We start from the raw sequence: 18,341 nt of genomic DNA, 5'->3' as shown, positions 1-18,341 counted from the left end.
AGCTCCAGCTACTGTAATGAGTTTTTATGTCTGAGGGCTGTAGTGTAATAAAGGGTACCTGTCACCATGGATGCACCGTGGAGGATTAACTCTCGGAGGGAGGGAGACATCCTCAGAGGGGCGACCATCTTCTTTTCCATGTTTTAGATGAGGTACAGAAGAGACTTAGCTGGGTGACTCTTGGTGCATGGGCGACTGGCGCTGTTGCTTATCCTGGCTGCCTTTCTGAAGGGCACAGAAGGCTGCACAGCCAATGCATGTTTAGACAACAGGGCTCTGGTACAGATGTCCAGTGTGGTCCAAGATAGCTAAGGCTGGAGATGGGTGGGGCTCTGAGGCAGAAAAAAACAAAACAAACCCCCAACTGACACTGGATGCTCATCGAAGCCAAAAGTAAATGGTGATGTAGCCAATTATATGACGATTCCTAGCAAAATGCTACTTTTGTGTGATTCCCTATAAATATGGCCTTGAGATCAGGGGTGAAGCCTTCACCACTCCATCTGTGTGAATCTACCTGTAGGCTTATTTGTCTACATCCATGTGTACTGTGTGCTGGTCTCTGTGTGTGTACCCACCTATGTGTGGTCTGTGTATACTGTCGTGCCTGGATACCTGCTGGCATCTTCCTGTGTAACAACTTGTGTGTCCGTGAATGAAGGATGTCTTAGCGTCTGTGACTCCTCACGCTCTCTTCAGCCACCAGCCTCCTGGCTTTGGGGATTTGATCTTACACTTTATGAGGACACTGTGTTGTCTGTGATTCTTGGAACCATCCAGATACCCGTTTCAAAGCCTACTGGATAAGAGTAATGTAAACAGAAAATGACTCAACCCGAGGCAGGTGGAGACACTGAGCTGACATGGAAATCTTTTGCTGGGGAGTGAGAGATAATAGATATTTTTCCTGATACTCGCCAAGTTCCTCGTTTAAAGGGAATGGTCAGGAGATGGAAGATGTCCTTGTTACTCCAAAGATAAAGATTTCAAGACAGACAAAGACTTGGGCGAGCTTTGGCTAAGCTGGTGGAAAGCAGGTCTAACAAGTCATTGCTAGAGGTTGCAAAATGCAAACGTGCTGGGATCCCCACTGCTTTGGTTTCCTTTCCTCTTACCGTGATAAAGAGCTCTGACCAAAGCAAGTTAAGGGAGAACAGGTTTATCCTGGCTCAGGGTTTAACACAGACCGTCTTGGTGGGGAAGTCAGGCGGCCAGAGCTTGAATAACAGCCAGGAAATAGCCATGAGCACAGGCTCACCTCACTTCTTTCATTTCACACAGGCCTGGACGCCCTGCCCAGGGAGGGTCTTGTCCTCAATTGAGATGAGTCTTCCCATTTCAATTAACACAATCAAGATGACCCCCTGTGGACACGCAGAGACCTCGCTCCCAGGTGAATCTTGGTTCTGTCAAGTTGATAGTTAACGCCAGCCTCACATATCAAGGAAGCTTCTTCCAGGCTTAGCTGTTTGCACAGCCAAAGCAGCTGATTTGCAGGAGCTTCTCCAGAAAGCAGCGAAAACCTCAGTTGCTATCTGCCTGTTCATTTGTTCCACTTATCACCAGGGGGGAGATGGATTTCCGCTTCCAATCTTGAGTAAGTGCTTTCCATTGACATGATACAACTCTGACCCACAGAGGAGAGAGATCCTCAGAAATGCAATGCCAGCTTCTTTCCTCCCACAGAGAGGCCAGCTCAGGGCGGGCAGCGGGCTAGTGCTGTAGAACTGACCACAGTGTCTTCCGGTCAACTCTGAGATGTCACTTGCCCACTCTCATGACAATAAGCTTTTCTGTTTTGACCTCTAGGACACTGTGGTGTGGTCTGACACCTTCACGCTTGAGCCCTTCAAAACGCTGATACCATCCTATCCAAGCCCATGAGAGAGCCTGCTTTACGGTGAGCTGACACGGCCAGGGTGGGAAGAGGGGAGTAGACTCCAGTTTTAGAGGCAGACTTACTGAGAGCTAACAGCTGTTCTGTGTGCTATCCGTGTGAATGTTTGTAATAATCCTCCTGGGAAAAGACAGAAATTATAAAGTAATTATATATACATATATATGCCATGAACATTATAGATAATTTAAAAGAGCGGCTTCGCTTAAAAATTGTGATACATCCATATAAAACAGTGCCGTGCAATCGCTCAGAATTATTTCTTAGATGAACAGTGTGGGCATGAGAGAGTGTTCGTGGTATGATGAGAAATGCCAGAAACAAGCTAGGAAGCAGCGGGGATAATGCAGTACTGGTTTATTTTTTATTTTTTTTTTTAAATAAAAACAACTCTCTAAATGAAAGACTTTACACCAAAGTTCTAACTGTCGTTTTCTCTGAAAGTAGTTGAGATTATAGGTGACATTTTTCTCTTGCATGTTTCTTTTGTGTTTCTCAGACTTCTTAAATAAGTTTTTCTAAGTTCAAAAATTATGTAAAAGTAAAAATAACAGGTAAAGGGACTGATAAAATTTCAATAAATGGTCACTCCCTCCCACATTCGCTTCAAGTGATTTGATTTGATTTCACATTTTGAATACAGAAGTCGCATTCAACCTCTTACAAATATTAAAGTGAGAATTCTCCCCTCAACCTGACATCTCCATTCATCTTCTCGTTTCTCATAGGCAGCCGGCGTGATTTCTCACATATCCTTCGGGGGATGTGGGCGCTTGGGAGAGCGCAAGCATAAAACCGTGCTCATGTCTCTGCTTATGTAGATAGCACCTGCCAGGCCCCTTGGTATTTTTCTTCCAGACTCGGTATCTTGCTCCGAACTGGACCCTAAGTGTCCTCCAAAGGTCCCAGTGTTAAAGGCTGGGTCCTCAGTCCAGGCACTGTGGGCATGTGGAAACGTCAGGGGGTAAAGCCTAGTGGAGGGTCTCTAATTTCTCGGAGTGTGTCTGGAGGCAGCCGTGAGGCCATGAACACTCCCTTTCCTCTCTCACTCTCAGATTCTGAGGCAAACTGTCTTGTTGTGTGGTGTGTTCCCCTACAGGGTGGTGCCTCACCCCAGGCCAACTAGCCCTGAGCTAGAAGTTCCGACATTGGCAGCGCAATAACCCTTTTCTCAAGTATTTGTTAGAGCACCAACATGAAGGTGGCTAACATGTGTATATAGAGATATTAGAAAAACGTTTGGTTACCAGCATTGCCTTAGCCAGTCTCCTATTGGTTGAGAGTTAGAAAGAAATCAACCAAAGACCCAAGGAACAGCTATCCACAGGCTCCGGGCAGACTTATGCCCTAGCAGCTGAAGTTGAGAAACTAGAATCAGACCTGAATCAAATCATTTTATCTATTTTTCCCCCAGTGCCAGGGTCAGGTTCACTCTGAAGAACATTCTTGTCTAGACCCCAAGACTCATATGCCATGTGTTTACCAATCTGCCCCTCCGGGGCTCTCTTTGTCTGTCTTCGTGTTTATTTTATCTCTGTCTCCCACCAGGAGCCTTCTCTGGAGAAATTCACGCCTCCTACATTCCATAGTTCACGCCCCTGTCTTAACCTTCCTGCCTTCATTTTCCCATCTTGGGGAGCCTGACAGTGTGAGGACTCTGGTGCTGTTACTCAGTCTTACATCTGGGTGGCAGCAAGGTTCAGGGGGTGACAACCAGGGACCAGGTCAGAGGTCTGTGTGCTAGTTCGTTTTTGTCAACATCACATTGACCTGTGGGCATGCCTGTGGGGGCATTTTCTCAGTTGCTCTTTGAGGGAGGAGGGTCCAACCCCATGGGCAGTGCCATCCCTGGGCATGCGGTCCTGGGCTGTGGAAGAAAGCAAGACAGGCAAGGCATGAAATACAGCAAACCAGCAAAGCATCATGCTGTCATAGCCTCTGCTTCAGTTGCTGCCTTCAGGTTCCTGCCCTGAGTTCCTGCCTTAGCTTCGCTCATGAAGGACTGTCACCTGTCAGTGATTTACCCCTCTCTTCCCCCAGGTTGACTGTGGCCATGGTGTTTGCCACATCAACAGAACTCTACCAGGAACAGCCTGGGAGCCCAGGCAGATGCTTAGCAATATGGATGTGAGAGGCTGGATGGAAGACAACCTAGCAGACAGTTGCTCTTCGGCGTGGAACTCTTTGCTTGGGGAGGTAGTTACAACCTAAACCATTAGGAGTGGTTGAATCTTGTCCTCATGTAGGGCCCGAAAGAGAGATTCCTCGAGTAGTGGGGCATCTTAATGAAACAGAGGCAGCATGAACACCTGCTGGACATGAAGCATTCAACCGGGTTCCGTTGTCTTTTCAGTTACATTATGGTCATGCCTCTGTGGCTGGAGTCACTATGTCACGCAAAATTTTCATCTCTACCACTACCAACTTAGGTGGTTTTTTCCAAACCTGTGAGGTTTTCACTTCCCACCACCACCACTACCACCACACACAGTAATCAGCCTGTAAACCAAGCAAAGGGCAAGTCCTTGGAAGTCAACAGTTTAAACTGGGGTACAGTCACAGGGACAGACATCTGGTTAGGCTGACACACAATAAATGTTTAATCAATGTTGTCTCAATGAGCTGTTCAGGGTCAATGAGAGCCCTCTGCCGAACCACAAGGGGTGCCGCGCGCCCTCACTCGCTAGAGATAATGGCCTTGGGAACAATTATCAGCCTGATTTCTCTTCACATCAATGCAGATTTGATGCCTGGTAATATATGTGCTGTACCTTTAATGGCCTTTTAATGATGAAGAGGAACAGAAGCATTTTAGATCTGAACCTGCACCATTAGTCTCCATTCCAGAAATTCACTGTAATTATTGCAGCTGTTTCGCCGAGCCCAGCAAGAGTGACGAGGCTCTACGAATGTGTCTGCTCGGTTAGTCTCGGCCAGCCCAGAGCCCGGGCTGGTGTAGGTTCCGGGAGGTGCTTGCTGAAGGTGGAGGAGGACAGGGTAGGATGATGGAAGGGCAGATGATAGGAAAGGCTGAAGGGCTGAGGCATTCTGGGCTGAGTGTCAGGATCTTTAGCCTTGGTCCTCTCCTCTCTTTTCACTGAACATTCCAGACTCTGAGTTGCTACAGAACCTTTGGATTCTATGTTGGAGATAAGGGGGAAAAGGTCCTATTGGGAATGCTAAGGATTTGTGATAAATTTGCATCCTATTCCATTACATTATGCGTGTTCATCAGAGGCGGGTAAGGATATGGGGCACGTGACTGACACTGGGTGTTTCCTATGACCAACAGGTCAACGCAGATAGGCATCAGCGTGTAGCTCACACAACCCAAGTGTCAAGGGAGAATGATATTTCCTGGGAGTGGAGGTGTTTGGATGGTTGATATGTGAGCTACTGGATCTCTGGACCCTTAGCCCAGGCTCCCCTGTCTCTGCCTACTGTCCCTGGGAGTGAAGGTGTTTAGATGGTTGATATGTGAGCTACTGGATCTCTGGACCCTTAGCCCAGGCTCCCCTGTCTCCCCGTCCTGTCCCTGGGAGGCTGATCACTGCTGTACCCATGGCCCAGTTTCTTGTGTCCTGGCTTCCAGTTGGCTTTAGTCATAGGGAGGCTAGGCAGCAGATTCAAAGCATAGTGAGGGAGGTGAAGGTGTTTCTTTCCCAGCCTCCTTCCCCCTCTGGTGTAGGTATTTTGCAGACAGGGTCCGCTGTCACAACAGGTCCTATTAGGAGGCACTGTCCTGGCTCGAGCTCTGTTCGGATTCTGAAAACATAGCTTCTTCTTTTTGTTTCAGGACTAGGGTGGTGGAGAGTCTGTTATTGCTGATCCCTGGATTCTTCAAATGTTATTCCTTAACATAGTCTAATGTAATCCCTGTCAAATTCAAACCCCATCTGGATGTGCCTCCTTTGGGAATCAAGGTCACTACAATGGGTGTGTAAGAGGTTCATAATGCAATCTGTCTTTGTATCTTTTTCCTATACACACAGGAAGAAACCCTTACTCCTCAACCCCATTCCCAAGCTCACTTGTTGAAGACGCTGGTTCAAGTTCCTGAGGCTGTTCCTGAAGGTGACAGGAATTTACAGAGCTAAGAACTTGAGGAGGTGGCCCAGCAGGGGCTTGTCTTTGAAACACTTATACTGTCCTTGTCTTCTTCCTGTTTCTCTCTCTTTCTAGGCTACCACAAGATAAGTAGAAGCTCTGTGATAGGCTGCTCAACCCAGACCAAAGCAATGGATCTGACCAGCTATGGATGGAAGCCTCTGAAACAATGAGTCAATATAAATCCACCCTCCCCTTCCGCTGTTTTTCGTGGGTGTTCATCACAATGAAAGGTCTGACTAATCCATTGTCCTTTGTAGTCAGGTTAAGGCTTTGCTACTCAGTTCTGACCAGTAGGGCGATGTGCGATTCTTCTACACTTCACCATGAAACTCCCAATGCTTCTTCCAGCTGCGCTCAAAGTTGTAACAGCAGAATATGGACAAGTCTTGGATCCCCAAGTCACGGACTGAAGGAGAATTGCTCAATAGCATTTAATGGTCATAACAGTGAGAAGCATAATGGTGAGAAGCACACCGTTAGGGTGTTCTATCACCGACATTCTAGGGTGTTTTGTTACGGCAACTGTGTCTAATTACCCCGACTCTGCAGTTGGGGTGTTGAATGAAAGACCCCCTAGAGCAGCAAAGTCCTCGAAAAGTAAGTACAAGGAAGCATGTAGTCTCCAGCAGGGAGAGTTTACCAACAGAGCCGCTTTACTGCTCTGTGAACTACCCAGGATCTAAATGTCAAAGTCTCTGTTCCTCGTTTCTTGCTGTGTGGTCTTGAAGTCTTTACTGGAGAAAGAGGGACAGGTCCTCAGTGGGCAGATGATTTGGTAGGAGAAAGCTCCCTCTTTTTCCCCTTAGCTCTAAGTCCCAGGCTCAGCTCCTCCAGCAGCTGGCAGGCGATTTCTGTGTAGGAGGAATTTAACTTTCTAATGGCCTCACCTAAACTCCCATGCAGAATATGGTTCATGCCACTCTCGGCCTCCTGGCAGGTAGACTGAGTACTGGCAGGGAAGAGAGGCTGTCTTTAGGTCTTGGACTTGGACATCATTCTTCCTGCTTCTCTGCCAGCACAGATTGCACAGAGTCTGCCATTTACCCTGAAGCCCTTCATAGCACACGCTCAGTTCCATGCACTGTTTTAAGAGCTTTATCAGTGCTGTGTCATTTTCTGGGCATAGCTATGTGCCTATGCTGTCCTTACAGAAGAGCTTCAAGAGGACAAATCTTCCTTGACTATCCCCTTCACCCCTGGAGAATGTTGACGGACTCCCCAGCACTGTTCACACCCTGCGGCCCCTGGCCTAGCCGAGCATGGGTGTTACCATAGTCTCCCCTCCATCAAGTGTGTGAAATGATTTGCATACGTTGGAGAATAAACTTCATCATCCCAGTTCCAAACACCTCTTCTCATAACTGAAATCCTGGGACTCAGGAGGCTGAAGCAGGAAGATCACTTCAAGCAGGAGCCTATCTAAATAACAATAAACCTCCATCACCATAATTCCACTGGACCATCTTGCTGGCCCTGGACTGTACTTTCTAAACTGAATCAAGACAACCCTTTCCTGTCTTCTTTCAAGCATTCTGGTATAGTGACAAGAAAAAGAACACACTTGGGCATATATAATCTTCCTGTGTATTGTGTGGTAAGATAGGACCAAACCATGTTTACACAGGGGACTGTGAACCAAAGTGTCTGAGCTTAAATCTTAGCTCTGCCTTCTATTACCTGGACAGTAACAGTACATTGCGGAGTCAAAGGCATCCAATGAAGGCTAACTAGTATCATTATTTCCTCTCTTTGGCTATCACTAATACATTCATTTTCTTCTAGAAAAGAAGGGTGTGTATTCTCCTTCATTAGTGGGGAGAGATAACTCCTAAAATCCAGCAAGTTTCAGTAGACCTTGACGGTGGGAACTTCCCTCCATCTCTACAGTGCTCCGGAGATGGGAGAGAAACCCACCTATTCTGAGATTATGATCCTTGACCACCATCCTAACAACAAGACTACCCTAACCACAGGCAGCCAAGCTGAGATATGGCCACAAAAATACAAGGGAAGGAGGGAAAACACCCCTTCCTGAGGCTGCTGGGAAAAGTGCTGCCTCTCATTGGTCTTCTTTGGAAACAACAGGGAGGCTGAGCTTGGCATCGCCTTTCTTCCTCACTCAGATCAGAAGGCTCTCTCCGGAAACCCTTCCATTCTAGGCAAGAGGAGGTGGAGATGCCGTAACCCATGGCAGTGTGTGTCACATGACCAAGAGGGCCTGTGGGGCCACTGGCAAGGCACGACTTAGGTAACTAACCTCACCTAGCTGGGCACTAGTTTGCTCCCCTCTTCCTGACCCCTCACCCCAGTGTTGGCTGCACTGGATTATCTCAGAGTCTTCCCCCAGCTCAGTGATGCCAGTGTGTATGGGGACAGTAGTTTCATGAGAAGTCCCAAGCAGGGACAGATCAAAGGGGAACAGTCGGGAGGGGAGAGGTGAACCTATGAGGATTTGGTAGGCAAAGGGAGGAGTCAGTGCTCTTGCTTCCATGACCCTTAAGCCCTTCTGACAGCTGGCAACCATTCATCAAGCCTGAAGAACTTCTCTCCAGGGACTCAGGAGGCTGAAGCAGGAGGATCACTCATGACGCCAACAGTCACACCAGCAGAGCCCCAGGGTCGCACCTGGCTGAAATGCCACCTGCCTGGAGGACCAGTCCTCTATTTTCACCTGAAGCTGCCTTCTGTCTGTCTTTACCAGCTAAGCCATTGTGCGGGTCTGTGGGAACAGATGGCTCCCACATTAGAATTGTCTTTAAAACAAGACCAAGGCTCTCCAAAGAAGGCTGTGAAGAGGAGCTGGAGGGACCCCGAAGGCTTCCCTTTCTGTTTACCTTCATCATTGCAAAGGCACAGCAAGGCCAGTGCCCATGTAGTCATCACCTTAGTGTCCCGTCCCCCCAAATGGCTTCTCACTGAGCACCTCTGGCCCTCCCCTCTCCCAAATTCAGCTTAGCATCTTTCTAAGTCAGTAAACTGTCTGGGACAGGCTGGAAGAGGGAAATCAAGATCCCGAGACTTGGGCCTTGCAAGCATGTCCCATCCTGGCTAGCCTGTGGGGGTTAAACTTGACGCAGTGTGTCTTTGTGTTGACCTCAATTTTTCAGTCCCAGTCCTGCCCAGAGCCTTTCTCCACCTCCTGGGGAAGTGGTACCATGAGGTCATCTCTCATTGAAGAGGCCATCTTCCCATCATCTGTGTTAGGGAGGTGACATATTTCCCTTTCCTCCTAAAGGTCAAACCAATTTACTGCATGTGAGGGAGCCCAGTGTGCTTGTCAGGAACGGCAGTTGGGATTTGATGGATGTCAGGCATGGCAGTCACTTCCAGGCAGAGGCCCGGCTCTTTTAGATCAGCAGTCGGGGCTTCAGGCGAAAAGGATGAGTCCAAGTGGAGGGTCAGAGGTCTGTGATAGTGACTGGCCTCCATAAACTCTCCTGGTTATGGTACACGACAACTCCATCCTTCAGACCTCAGCTCTCCGGTAAGCCCGGTCACCAGGGACACCCCTGCTTTGCCAGCTGCAGTTTTGGGGTACTTGGCACTGACGCTGCCCAGGTATTTTCAGGCTGGTGGTGGGGAGCGCCATCATCGTTTCCACACACAGAGGGCTCAGCGGCTTCTTTCCTTCTTCCACTGACACCAGAGTAGGCTGCAACAGGGAACATGGTCTCCTCCTGTGGTGGTTCTGCTTGTTTACATTTTAAAAACTATTGTATCCTACAAGATCTTAGCTCTTTCAATGTCGCGTTATTTTCTAAAACAATGCTGATGTTAAAGTAATAGCACACCGCCCCCTCCACACACACACTTCTATGATGAGAAAGATTGTTCCTGACTTTATGTCTCCTTAAGGAAAGGGCCCACAGCCATAGAATGACAAACCCAGAAGGGACCTCAGGGATCTTTGGTTGATTAAACACTATAAAAAATGACCTTGCATGAGTCTGATTCTTCCCTATGGCCAAGAGAGAGTTTGATGACCTTCCCCTTCGTATTTGGGGGATCTGACTCCCTTATCAAAAACAACAGATGCGTTCAGTGTGGTGATGTCTGCCACCAGTATCAGCACTCAAGATGCTGAGGCAGGAGGATTGTGAACTTGAGGCCAGCCTGATCCACACCACCACCACCAACAACAACAATGACAATAAAGCAATTCAGATGATGTTTTTTAAAAAGTAATATTTCCACTATAGAATATCATACTTCCTCTCTACACCTAGGTGCCACAACCTTCCCTCTTAACTCCTCAACTTTTTGGCCATCCATTTTAGTCTGCCCTCGATCTCTGAGTGTGTGATGCACAGACAGTATACACCTACAGATTCCAGTCCTAGCAGTTAGGAGCTGGAAGGAGACAGCTGGCCCTCAGATGCCCATTCATAGGCTGGTCAATACCAATAGCCTGGTTCCAAACACAGAACTGAGGGATACAGAAGTTGTGCTGGTCCTGAAGGGCCACAGATCTAGAGACTATGGTGGCTGTGTTGAAGCTTAAGGAGGAGGAGCAAGCAGAACAGGGTGACTTCTGAAGAAGAAGGACAGTGGACTCAGGCAGAATGACCTGGCCACAGGCTCTCACGTTCTTGAAAGGAAAGGGGAGCTTCGATGCTTTGCAGATTCTGGTAACTGAGGCTTTGCCTGGCTGCCATCCACCCCTGGGCAGGTGCACCTTTTCTGCCTCTCCCGGTCTGTCTTGTTAGTGCTGACCTTCATCCTTTGGGCTCACCACTTCCTGTTCAGAACTTTATATAGAACAGTCCCCATGTCTGAGCCTTATTTCCAAACCAGGAACAAACTCTCAAAGGTCAGAGGTTAATGTTAGAGTTCTTTGAAAAATCTTCCCAGGTAACTTGTGCAAATGCCACGCATTAAAAGGTTGCACTCAAGGGCTGAAGGGGATCCCTTTTAAGTTGGCCCCGGAGAAGCCCTTTTTGAGCCTTTCCCATAAAGCTATTCAGCGTTAATGGTAATTCGGACTGTCAGGGAAATTCATTCCCAGACCTCTTCAGCTGGCAGGCAGAGATGGGATCTCAGAGACGGCAATAACACCAGCATCACTGGTCCATGTCTAGCCTTGGCCAACCTGAGGAGCATCATTTCCACCCAGAAGCTTGGCTTTCTGTCTCTGGAGTTCACCTACTTTAGAGATGGCTCGAGCTTTTCCAAGAACTGTGATTATTTATTTTGTCCAGCTGGAATCCAGCGTAGCCATGAGCACTGATATTTATTCCTCAGCCTCCTGGTAGTTTTCAGGGGCTTGGAAGATAGCTGGACGAGAGCAGAACTGCCGGGTCTCAGAAGTAACCAATGAAAGCAGATTGCCAGCCACGGAGGTGCTGAGATTTTGTTCATTGGCTGCCATGGTACAGGCAGGAGTCTAAAGCTACAGGAAATGCCAACTGCCTGGCTCACTTTTCCCTCGCATAGTCCAGAGGCCCTGGCTGACGCGGTCAGTACAGATGAGAAGGGACAGCTCACTGAGGAGCAGATCTGGACACGGGCTCTGGAGGTTCCACAGGCAAGGAAAGTAAGACTGAGAGCTAGGAGTAGAAAAGCTGCTGGGACAGAGCCTGCTTCTGAGGTGTGTATGTGTGTGTGTGTGTGTGTGTGTGCGTGCGTGCGTGCGTGCATGTGTGTGTTTGCGTGTGTGTGCACTGGGAGGGGCTGGGGGGATCCTCCCCTTCCTCTACCATGGACCATGCTGAGCAAAGCCTTTGTAATTGCCCTTGTCAAGCCTGAAAAATCACACGTGGGTGTTTAAGGGAACCAAAACCTGTCATCCCAAATAGATCTCCTTAACACAGGAATTACTCTGTGCTGAAGGCAATTCAGAAAGACCAAACAGCAAAAGCTCTCACCTGCCCCCAATTTGCCCAAAATGCAGGACATACTTTACACAAGTGTCCCAGCTTCCCTCTCTTTGGGGAAGGACCAAAGTTATGACTGGAGACGGAACCGTTATTAACCCTGGGGTGGGACAATGGAATCTACACGCCCAGCTTGACTCAGCAGCCCTGTTCTTCCATTAGTATCCTGCACATTTACCTCACACAACTTATCACCCTTGAAAACTAAAACCACTCTCTGTGCCTCTTCATTTGTCTACAGAGTTAGTGTTCTTTGATAAAACAAACAAAAAAAAAGTTCCTCGTTCTCAGCCATCTCTTTGAGTCACTCATCTCTAGATGTCCCCAGTACTCCCATGTGATGCATGTACAATACACATGTCTCTAAATGTGTTTGTTTTTCTCTTCCTAATCTGTCTTTTATCCAGTCAAGAGCTTATGGTGGGTGAAGGAGAAAGCGTCTTTCTTATCCGTTCTATTTTTTGCTGCACACCCCACAGTCCCTTTAAGCCTAACCATCATTCTTGGCTACTCTTGTTACTTTTACTTACGTTGCCTAGCGAATAACAGTCATATTTAGTGTGATAACATTTATTCTCTGACCATATCTGGAGGTCAGCAAAAAAGGAACAGAATCACCAGATGCATTTGAATAAGGTCTGTCACGTGTTTGGAAGGTGTCGGGCAGGGTTGCGGCCTCGTGCCCAGCAGCAGGGATGATTCCAAGCTCACTATGGCTGGTAGTCATCCGTGTTCAGCTTCCTTCTGGCTATGATGAGAAGACCTACCTGCCACGTGAGCCACCGCATAGGGCACCTCGTAACATGGCAACTGGCTTCCTCTGAGCAGTGAACGAAAAAGAAAAGGCATACAAGTGAGAAAACCCACGAAGGAAGAAAGCATCATTCCATAACCTATAAAGGAAGTGATGTCCTGAGATTTCTCTATAATTCTATTTATTAAAAGAAAGTAAGTCCTGGCCAGGCTGCAATGGAAAGGCAAGGATAGGATACCAGAGGGTGGAGTCACGGGGGAGGACACCCACTAGAGAAGCCAACCCAGCATCTGACCCTTTCCTTACTACAGGTTTAACATGAGTCTGTCTCCCTTTTACTGTGCGTTTCTCAGCCCCACTCTGCCCAGTTGTCTTAGTCCGTTGCTTTTTGAGGTTCCTCTCCCGACAGCATCCCTCCTCCTACACACAAAACCTATCAGCCTTATCTTCCACGTCTGTCTTCACTGCTGCCATCCCAAACTTGAGTCACAATGAGCATTTACTGGTTGTAATCAGCTTCAACTTACTTAAACCATTTCCCTTTCAAGCCCAGCTGCTGGGGCTCTGGGGTTTCCTTGGGAACCCTCTTGCTGAGAAACAGTCCTTGTCTGGGTTGATAGTGCTAGTTAGGTGTGGACAGGGTCACTGTTGCTTCATAACTGCCATCGACTGCCTTCAACATCAGTGTTGAGCATTGAGAGAACCAGGAGTGAGCTGAAACCCTTTCGTAAGAGAGGAAGACGGTATTTTACGCTGTGCGCCTCATGTTCTCCCCCAGCAAACACAGTTGCTCTCACTTCACTGATACAAAGTTGGGGGACCCAAACTTAGCAAGCAGTCGAGTCAGAGCCTGAGTCCAAACCCCAGTGTCTCTCTGGCCCTGCTGCGTGTGTCTCAGCGTGGCTGATTTGACTTCCTGTGAATCAGGTCCTTGCTGGTGACGTTCCAGGCACCTGTGATCCCTGTGGCTCACTAATGTGTCCCAAGAGGAGGTAAATGCCCAGTGAAGGAGTGAGTACTCCATCCTGTGGAGGCCAGGGAACTTCCATAGAGCCAGGAAGCATGTCAGATATACCCAGCCCATGCACTTGGTCCCTCAGAGCATGCCAGGAAGGAAGGGGGCAGTGAGAGATACTGGGGGAGGGGCAATGCAGCAAGACTCTCTTAAGGAGGTTCTAACACCCCAAAATGAGAACATGGTTTAGAGTGAATGAATTAGTGACTTTACCATACAGATCTCTTTGCCCTTTCCTGTCTCTCTCTCTCTCTCTCTCTCTCTCTCTCTCTCTCTCTCTCTCTCTCTCTGTGTGTGTGTGTGTGTGTGGGTTGGTTATACTTCACTGTCAGTTTGACTGGATTTCAAATCATTTAGGGAACACACTTGTCCATGTTTGGGTGAAGACTGAGAGAGGTTTAACTGAGGACACAAAATTCACCCTCATTGTGGGTCTGGGACCCTTTGACTTGGAAAGGGGGGTCCAGACATAACATGGAAAAAGGAGAAAGCCAGCAGAGTTCCAGCGTGTATCTCGGCTTCTTGCTCTGCCCAGATATGTGCAAGCTCTCACTTTGATCTGCCCAGATGTGTGCCAGCTCTCAGTTCCACAACCACAGCCAGGTTCTTCCACCATAAAGCCTCCCCCACTGTGATGGAATATAGTCTCAAAAATGTGAACTAAAATAAACCTTTTGTCCCATGAGTTAAAGTAACTAATGTAGCCTGCAAACCCCCGGAAATAGTTGACGGGAAGTTTCCGGGCACACTGAACCAGATGATGGCAAGCAGAAAGAGCCTATCGGGTGAGGATGCTGTCCCTGGAAAGCCCTGAGTATAAGGTTGGCCACTGGTTGGCTTCCAGTGACTTGGGTTTCAGGAAGGGCTTTCCATCACCCTGATTGGTAAGTGACTCAGCGCATGCTGGTATGCGCGATGCTGAGTGACTGTGTACCTGCTGGGATGCTGGCATTTTGGTAGGTGCTAGACAGAGGATGCTTATGTGAGCAGTCCCTCTAAGAAGCCTGGGCACAAAGTGTCTAGCGCGTTTCCCTGGTAGCAGCCTATCACACATAGGCTCAGGACGTGTTGCTGAGGAACCGAGTACCCCTGTCTGACTTCACAGGGAGAGGACTCATGGATCTATAAGGGACTTCTTCCTGGGAAAAGCCTAGGGTGGTCTCGTAGACCTCTGGACTCCTTAGGGAAGGAAAGGGTGGGTTTGGATAAGCCATTGTTCATCTAGCTCTCTTGAAGGCCTCCTAACTTGACAACTGCCCATGCTTCTTCTGCCTTCTTTTCAATAATACTGCCTTCCCAGTCCTCTTCTCCCTTCTCCCTGCTGGTCTCATTGTTCAAACCAGATGCATGTGTGTGTCCCTCTGTGACCAAACGAGTCAAAACTTTGATATGGGAGAATGAGTTAAGGGTATATTAATATGAAAAAAATCACATGTTCATCAACTACTAAGTAAAGTGCTGAAAGTATAGCCACACCTCTCGTGGCTCCTATTTTTCTCCACACTATCTGAAGCACTGTCTTTTTTCTCTGAGATGGTCATCAGGCGTTCAATTCATGATTTCCAGATTGACCCAGTGGGGTGTCACATGGTGGGAGAAATGTCACTAGGCAGACAGTAGTCATGCCTCTGGTGTGATTGATGTCACAAGGATATGAGTCTCAAGCCCCAGCTCTTTAGGTGTTGGGAATGTGGAAGGTGTGAGGTTTTCTCCTAAAATCTGTAAGGTGACAAACTGGGGTGGGGGGCCTGGATCCTATAGCAATGGAAGCCTCTGAAGAACTTTGAATTTTGCCTTAGATGAAGAACTGTGAATACTTGGAGGGCGCTTAACCCAGGTCTGAGATCTCAAATATGTTAGGAGTGTAAAACTATATCTACTAACCAAATGTCTCCAACCACTCCTGGAGAATTGATGGCCACACTGGAGAAATTTGTACTGCTGATTTCGTAGAGCTGAGAGCCCCTGTGCCATTATGAGTGACCCTGCCTGGCTGTGCACATCAGTGACCCTGCCTGGCTGTGCACATCAGTGACCCTGCCTGGCCCCACACACCACTTGCTTCCTTTTCCTCCTTCCTTTGAGAAACAGAGGTCCTGTCTCTGATTTAAAAAAAAAAAAAAAAGCAAGCAAACAAAGAAAAACAAATACCAGGAGTTTTATTTTCTTCTTTGCAATGCCGCCATTTAAATCAACCCACATAGTGAATGGGTCTATGATTCCTACATAGGAATAAGAAAGAAATCTCCTCCTTGACGGTCTTTGAGCTGGGGTGTTGATCTTCTGTCTTTGGACTGAGACTTGGATGAACTACTGCTCTTCAGGCCTTTGGGTTTGACTGGATCTACAGAGACACTCCCCTGGGGTCACCTGCCTGTGCTGACCACAGATCTGGGACCTCTCACTTTCCATAATGACATGAATCACTTCTCTCTGTGGAAAATTCTCTCTGTCTCTCACTGTCTGTCTGTCTGTCTTTCCTTCTCTTCCCTCCCCCCCCCCCGACTGTGTGGCCAGAGGTTAGCACCATCCAATCATTGTCTTCCATTCTCGTCTTCTCCATGCCTTGTCCCCAAATTTGGCTAGGAGTTCTTCCTTTCTCCTTTACTAAGCTAAAATATAATCAGGAAGTGAGAGAGGGAAAATGTGAAGGAATAGGAAATTATAAGCAGAGGAGCTGGTGCCCTCTGCAGTACCAGGTATAATGGCAAAACATTGCTGCACAGGTCCCCAAGGGGTACAGCAGGCCACAAGAGTGGTTTGTGGCAGCAGCAGATGTTGGGTGGGAGACCACTGTGAGCCACAAGGGCAGCTGGTTCCATAAGGAGCAGCAAGAGGTGAGAGACAGATGGATAGGCATGCCATACAGTGAAAATGGGTATTTATTTGGTGGGTTATGGAGGGGAAAGAGAAAGAGGGGAAGGGGAGAAGGGGGAAGAGCAGAGAGAGGCAGAGAGAGAAAGAGAAACAGAGGGAGGGAAAGAGGAGAGGAGAAGCTACCTCTTTGGAAGAGAGACAGAAAAGAGAGAGCTCAGGCTGGAAGCAGAAGGAAGATCCACTTTGCCTTGGCAGGCAGGGAAGGGAGTGGGCAGGGCTTGTCTCTTAAAGGGACAGGACAGACCATTACATTTCCATCTCTTTTTTAATATAAAAAGGTGGGAGGTTAGGCATAACAGGTTAAAGGAATTGGGATGGTGAATTTTCAAGACTGCTTCCTGCTTATTTGTGGGTGTTGTCTTTGGTTGGGGGACCTGAGAAAGCTGCATGCTGGTCACATTCTGGAGTAGCTGGTCTCTTTGCTCCTGTCTAGTGTTTGTGGTATGAAAATGCCTGGTGTTTCTAGAACCTATTTAAGATATTGTCAGAACAGAGGACAAAGTTAAGTTTAGGGGCAAAAAATCAGTACCAAGGAATTGAGAGGGGTGTATCTGACCTGTTTAAGGTGGATCCTTTAATTCGGCTCCCTGGAACTCACAAGAAATTTTTCTGGTTTATGAAAACAGAAGTTTTAAACAGCAGCAGAATGATTGTGACAGATATTTTTGCATAATGAAAAGCAGTGTGAGAGAGAATGTTGTTAACTTGCAGCTTATTGGAATTTGTTTGGTGAGGTCCTTTTAAATGACAAAACCTCTCAGCTGTCAAACTGCGTCAGAGATCTTTGAGAACCATAAAATTTTACTTGAGTTATTGGTTAAAAAAACGACAGAGAACTTACTGGGTTGGCACCTAGAGCTACTCCTCAGGGTCCTCCATGGTCACTGAGGGTCGTATTTACCTTTTGTTTTTTATAGCAGGGCCTGCCAGGCTCCAGAAGATCCTGTGGGCTAAGACATCTATAAGAAGACAAGCCTACCTTGACTGAGCAGCTAGACTGTAGATTCCAGTGATTCTGTCCACTGTCTGGAGATCTTCAGTTTAGATGAAAGGCAGTTTTTCCCGGTGGTCAGTGCTTGGCAGTTGAAGGGAATTGCGGATGGACGTTGTTCAGTGCCCATTTGTCTTCTGTCTTCTTGGGAGGAAACAGAGTGCTGCTGCTTGGAGCCAACCTGTCTCTTTTTGTTATGCAAAGTCTTTTAATAATTAAGCATTTAAATGCCATATTCCCCAGATCTCTGAGCAGTTGAGGGCTGTTTACTGGGTATAGATTAATTATAACTGCAGTATAGAATCTGCCTGGAGAGCTGAGTCTGAGCTTGACTGTACTGGCTCTCAACTTAATAGGTAAGATTGATACTTGCAAAAGGACAGAAAGAAGAAAAAAACTGCTTGTAATAGAAGCTTAACAGTAGAACTGACAATAGTAGAGAACAGCTTAATATATTTTAAAGCAGGTTTGGATTAAATATATAGTATTTTTGTAAGAGACTTAAAAGTACATACCAGTTTAAAACATGAGCCTTATTGTTTTGTTAGCAGATAATTACAACATTTAACAGTGAACATGGGTATATTTAAGTTACATGTATGCACACACACAGAGTGAACAGGAATTGAGTGAAGTGGGGGCTTTTGGTGGGCCCTACCAAAGGCAGGTCACTGCACAAAACACACATGTAACAAAAAATCAGCACTGGGGAACCAGGCAGCAAATACCTCAGTAAAGATGGTGGGACTTGGTTACCTGACCTGGCCCTCAGTTAAGATGACGATGAAGTCACCTGACCTCAGTTAAAATGGCGGCAGACACGT

The sequence above is a fragment of the Chionomys nivalis genome, chromosome 10 (assembly GCF_950005125.1).
Source record: "Chionomys nivalis chromosome 10, mChiNiv1.1, whole genome shotgun sequence".
In the NCBI taxonomy this organism is placed as follows: Eukaryota; Metazoa; Chordata; class Mammalia; order Rodentia; family Cricetidae; genus Chionomys; species Chionomys nivalis.
Note: the sequence above shows the minus strand (reverse complement) of the source record.